We start from the raw sequence: 6,709 nt of genomic DNA on the forward strand, positions 1-6,709 counted from the left end.
TCTATGTTCATCACTTTGATGTGAAAGCACTTAACAAACTGATCAACACAGAAGATAACTGCACCCATCCCAAAAGGATCTGCAACCAGAGTTACGGGTTTAGCTAGTTTGGAATGCAGATCAAAAATTCTATAATTAAAATTTTGAATTTCTCGGGGTTTTCCCCCTTGAAAACTTTTGGACACTTTTGATTTGAAGAGTATTTAAATTGCAACTTTTTAAGCTTATAGGTGGGCCCACAATGTAATGTGCATTCAAAACAGCTTATTTGGTGTTCGAGAAACACTAGTGCAATGGGACTGGAGCCTATGTTTATTTGATTCATATCCCACCCACCAAGATCTCAGATTAGAGGGCATGCCCCCTCTCACACACTTTATCTGCACAATGCCCCCGTGAGGTAGGTTAGGCTGCAAGTGACTGACCCAAGGTCATCCAGTAAGTTTATTGGCAGAGTGGGAATTTGAATCCGTGGTAGTCCATCACTTTAACCACCACACTGTCAGCATTCCACATTGCTTCTAGGCAGCATTCATGAAGTTTCTGTGGGCGGAGAGTTACCGTAACTTGTCTTTTGTTATATTTTGAACTTTTTCCTGGGAATAAGCTTCATCAGGTTTGTGGCTTTGATCATTTGTCAGTATGTACAATGTGTTTTGAATGTACCTTTTGCTTTGGGAGCATTGTGCGTTGTTGCGGCATTTGTCTCTTTCCCTTCAGTCTTGTACTTGACAGCTACATTTACAGCCCTTTCTGGTTGTCAGTTCTATTTCTGTAAACGGCATCTTTCATGTTTCATGCAAATTAACCACAAACCTGTCACATTAAAGTCTCTTCTGAAAGTGAAAGAAACTGGCAATGCTTTGCCACTTTTATGAACACTCATAAATATTGCATAATGCGATCATAGTCTATTTGTTTCCTTTTGTGAAATGTAACTTTTCAACAATTGGAGTGGTTTGGCCGACAGAATACATTTATCATGGGGGGTGCAGGGTTAAGGGTGATCTGCTTCTACAGAATTACCTTTAAAATGAGCTAAAAGATGCACTTTCAGAATTACTATGAAGTAGGCCTACCCGATATCAGTGCAAGACTAAGTTACACGCCTCACCACTAGCTTAGCATAACAAGGGATGGTCTTTGTATTTTTCTTAATTAGATTTACATAGTTACATTTCACCCTGTGGTGTAGTTGGCAGAAAGTGCCATCAAGTCGCAGCCAACTTATGGCAACCCCATAGGGCTTTCAAGGCAAGAGACATTCGGAGGTGGTTCACCATTGCCTGCCTCTGCATTGCGACCCTGGGCTTCCTTGGTGGTCTCGTATCCAAACACTAGCCAGGGCTGACCCTGCTTAGCTTCCAAGATCTGATGAAATTGGGTTGGCTCTACTTCCTGCATCTCATGGCCCCTTGACTCTGCTGTTTTTTTTTATCACCTCCTTCCATAAAATGACTGCACAGTGAGGATCAGCTCAATGTATCTGAAAAAGTGGGCTTTCGCTAGGGTTGCCAGGTCCCTCTTTGCCACCAATGGGAGGTTTTTGGGGTGGAGCCTGGGGGGGGTTGGGAGGGGAGAGACTTCAATGCCATAGAGTCCAATTGCCAAAGCGGCCATTTTCTCCAAGTGAACTGATCTCTATCGGCTGGAGATCAGTTGTAATAGCAGGAGATCTTCTGCTATTACCTGGAGGTTGGAAACCCTAGCTTTAGCCCATAAAAACAGATGCTGGAATAAACATTTTGTCAGTCTAAGTCTCCTCCTATCCATTTTTGCTGCAACAGATGACCACTCTAGAATTGTTATGCCTCACTACCGTGTCTTGGTCCCAAAGATGTGGAGCTGGAGTTGGAACTGCGTGGAAGTGCTTGGAGGCATACTCACCAGGTAGAGTAAGTACAGATGAACACCTGAGGCAGTACCAGAGGGAAAGTGCTGCACAGGGCTTCACAACATGTATTATGCATTCCTTTCAACACCTATTATTGAAGGCCAGATACTACTAAGGACCTGTGTACAGTATTTTTGCACAAAATTTTGCACAACTTTTGCATTAGTAATAATTTGTTGGCCACACTGTCCATTGAGGTTGCATTTCTGTATTGCATCTTCCTGTCACTCAAACTGCAATGTTTTATACCTGGGAATATGTAATTCTTCTCACAGACAGTGCAACCATTACCATTTTGATTGGCATGGAACCAATGTTCTACCTAGAAAATAAACAAAAAATGACTAAAATGTTTTGAACAGTGAAATGAAAACTCCACTCTGCATTTCTGAGAGATAAAAGTGCTGCTATTTGATGATTCATGAATTAGATTTCTAAAGACATTAATCTAAATTAGAAGGGGTTTAATTAACATTTCCTGTGTTTCGTTTTCTTTCCAGGTGGTTTTCTAGCCCTTAAAAAGTAGCCTAAAATTGATGTCAGATTGCAAAGATGAAAAAGCGAAGAAAAACAAAGCTAATTGTTTTGTTTAGTACTTTTTACTAGCAACCATGCAAGTACATAAAAAAGATAATAAAAGATAATAAAATGGGTGCAAGGGCTGAGAGAGTACATAGGGAAGACAAGGCCATTTTTTGACACAAAATGATCAGCAAAAGCTGGTAAGAAAGGAATAAATCCTTTGATTACAAATGGAAGATTGGTACAAGGACAGGTTGTTAAGGATTGCTTAGCTGAGTTCAGCTTGCTGTAGGGAGTGAACTTTTTGCCCTTGGCATGATAAGAAATCCAGACTTTATTGACAGGTTCCCTTTTGTTAATATCAACGTTCAGGAGTGAGGCTCAGATCAGATGCAGTAAAAACAGCCACCCAGCTTCCAGGTCCATCTTTGGTATCTGCAGTGTTCCAAAAGGAAAGTGTGTAACTTAACATCATCACATTGTGTCTGTTCCTGCTTCCTTGGCCATTAGTAGTGGATTTGGGACAAGGAAATGCACTGTATAATAATGTCTCACATAGCTCTTGCTACAGGGAGAGAAGAAGGAAGTGACTACAAGACTGTTTTTTTAAGTGGGAATCCCATGATTTGTCCAGTCTAGTTTCACCTGGTGACATGGCCATTACTATATAAAGCTATCCTTTCCTCATACATTGGAAGCTAGTTCTTCCTTGATACATTATTCCTGTTCCACATGTGGCTGTTGAAGGATTAAACAACATTACAGGTCTTGTGTTAGTAGTATGTATGCAAATTTTAATGATTTTACATGTATTTCATTTGGATCAGTAATGAGTATGACACAATTAAGAGTAGTGGTTAAGAGAGGTGGACTCTAATCTGGAGAACTGGGTTTGATTTCCCCACTCCTCCATATGAGCGGCAGACTCTAATCTGGTGAACCGTGTTGATTTCCTCAGTCCTGCACATGAAGCCAGCTGGGTGACCTTGGGCTAGTCACAGTTCTCTTCAAACTCTCTCAGCACCTACCTCACAAGGTGTCTGTTGTGGGGAGAGGAAGGGAAGGAGGTTGTGAGCTGGTTTGATTCTCCTTAAAAAGGTAGAGAAAATCGGCATATAAAAACCATCTCTTCTTCTTTTGATATACAATATTTTCAATCCTATGATATACATTGAAGAATATAGGTCGTTTACACATGGGAATTTAACCTGAGGTTTGTTGCTCACTGGACCCACACTTTCCTGTTGCAAACCAATGCACCAGCAGTCTCCAGGCTCAAATCAGGAAGCATTTGAGTCCCCTTCCCTTGAAACGCTGCTTTGTAATTGGCTGTAGTGCTTACTGTGAGAGAAAAGCCCCCTCCCGTGGAAACCCAACTGCCATTTTAAAAAGCATTTTAAAAACAAAAAAACTCACGAAGCTCTCTAAAAGGAATGGGGGGGGGGAGAAACCCAACCTTTTTAAAAAAATCATTTATTCTGTTCAGAAAGAACTCCCAGGAAGCAGGAAACATTTGAATCTCCGCTCCTTGACACGCTGCTTTGTAATTGACTGTAGTGCTTTCTGTGAGAGAAACATCACTTCCCCAAGCTTCTGTGTCCCACGCTTTGCCTTATGCATGGGGATTTCACCCGAGCTGATCTCAGAAGAGATAGAAGAATCAGGTTGAGGAATGGGAAGTCCTGGGATTTTTGAGGGCTGGTCGTGAGGTCATCTCTAATGGATGGAAAACTCATGCATAACTCCAAGGAACAGCCAAGACAGACCAGGGGTAAATATGAGTGAAAGTACCCAAACATAAACAACTGTAGTTTCCACCACACATTGTAGATGTACTGGCTTGCTTAGCTACTTGGTTTTAGACTTTTAGAGTTATTTTCTATTACATTTATTGCCTTCTCCTGAACAAGTCTTTTTATTGAGGTCATCATTTGAAGCCCTGCTCTAGGTACTCCTGTCTTCAGAGGGTGGGTGGAATGATGACTGTTGCGGCACATCAATTATGCTACACCCTTTTCTGAGGACCTTCATGTGGCCTACCTTTGAGGGCACCATATTAAAGCCATTTAAGTTTGGTGAGTAATTGCAAGGGCTTTTTTCTATTGTTTTATAAACAGTATGATTTTTCTGTTAGGTTTTTTTTTTATGTTGTTGTTTCTGCTGCTGCTGATTCCACCAGTCTTCTTTGGGGGTTTTGTATTAACTATTTTAATTTAGGTGTGAACTTTCTCTGACAGGGCTTTATTTTGGACTGTAAGTGCCTTGAAGACTATGTAGTAGAAAGGATATACATGTTTGAAATAAAATAAAAAGAAATAATTTGTGACAGCTTCGGTTTCTCTTTTTGTTTTATCATTTTCTCTTTGTTCCTGATGTGCTAAACAGTTCCTGCCTTGGCAAAGGAGAGACACAAAATAATTTTACTGATCATAACTTTATACATTCTCAGGATTACAGAGGAGCCCCTTGTGGAGGCACCTCTAAAAAGGTACAAATAATAGAACATTTTTTGACAGAAGGCAGATTGTTTCTTCACAATAGATGTATGGATGCTGATTTATGGATATATTATCAACATTCAACAGGTAAAAAACTAAAGCCAACATGAGAGACATAAGGGCAACCAGACATGCACCACAAGTTCCTTCTTCAGAGATCCCAATGATTTCATAACGTTAATGTTCATGTGTATAGATGCCCAATTTGGATTAGGACCATGGTGTGTGAGGGGAGGCCCTTAAGCCACACCCCATTACCCCAACAAGAAATGGCTCTGGGGAGCCACTGTTAACTCCATTGAGTGAAACATACAAATAACTAGGGTTGCTGAGGAGGGTGGGGTTTGGAGAGGGGAGGGGCTTCGATGCCATAGAGTCTAATTGCCAAAGTGGCCATTTTTCTCCAGGTGAACTGATCTCTATCGGCTGGAGATCAGTTGTAATAGCAGAAGATCTCCAGCTACTACCTGGAGGTTGGCAACCCTACAGTAAATTTAGCCCAACCAGCTGTGGCTCCTTAGAGCCATTTCAGATTTGGGAAAATGCATGGGGGGAGGCTTGAGGCCTCCCCCCCCCCATGTGCTGTTGTCATGATCCAAATTGGGCTTCTTTTTAAAAACCGCTGGAATCTCTGAACTTCCAACATACTTCTGGCTTGACCCAATGAGGATTCTCGGTAGTTAAAAAGCATTCAAGCCCTGTGCAGTGTTTGTACAGGAACGCTCCCAATTCTTCAAACACTTGCCATTATAGCATGTACTTGAAACCTAAAACAGCACATGCATCTTCCACAAATAAATAAATGTACAGTATCTCTAAAACAGATCTTATTGCTAGATTCCAGTTCAGTAGCACCTTAGAGACCAACATGATTTTTGGAAGGTATGAGCTTTCAAGAGTCCCTTCATAAGATAGTTTTGACTCTTGAGAACTTTTCAAGAGCTTTAACTCTCAAAAGTTCATACGCAGCCATCCCCCGCAATCTTGTTGGTCTCTAAAGTGCTACTGGACTCGAATCTAGCTGTTCTACTCCAGACCAACATGGCTACCCTCTGAAACTATTATCTTATTGGTATCACATCCATTGAATGTGACTTGGAAAAGACCATGCGAACATCTACACCATAGATGTAAATTGCTTTAATAGTAATTTACCCTCTGCATGGAAGCCTAGAAACTATAGCATTCTTTGCAACCTCAGTCTACTACAATTCCAAGGATTCTTTGGGGGAAGCCTTTGCAATGAAACCGCTATAAAACTGATATATGTTTGCATTGTCGGTATACCCTATGAGTTTATGGGTATCCACAGTTAAAGGAAGTTATACATGGGTCATCCAAAGCCCAATGGTTACACTCCATATTTACAAATATAGGGCTTCTGTTGACAACAGCAGGAGAACTCTCCAAGAGGTCTCTTTCCCATTCTATAACCTGATTTGTGAGTGTGCCTGCCTCACTGAATTGCATCTAACGGTCCCAAGATTTTTGGGAGGCAGCAGGGCAGAGGTGGTGGTGGGTAAGAACAGCAACAGTAAACCTCAAGTCCAGTTTCAAGAATAAAAAAAAAAAATGTTCTCAGGTGATTATTGTTGGTTAAATTAAGTAAAAACACACATGCAACTTTGCTATGATGTCTTAAATAGAAGCCTGAGTACATAATAACACTGCAAAGCCTTCATGGTAGCATAAACTAAAACCTTACAGTAATGGGAAATTAGGGTGCATTCGGACATTCCAGAAAAGATAGGAGTTGCCATGTATTTTTCCTCAATGGAGTGAACCCTGCTTCTTC

The sequence above is a fragment of the Euleptes europaea genome, chromosome 3, assembly GCF_029931775.1.
Source record: "Euleptes europaea isolate rEulEur1 chromosome 3, rEulEur1.hap1, whole genome shotgun sequence".
NCBI lineage: Eukaryota > Metazoa > Chordata > Lepidosauria > Squamata > Sphaerodactylidae > Euleptes > Euleptes europaea.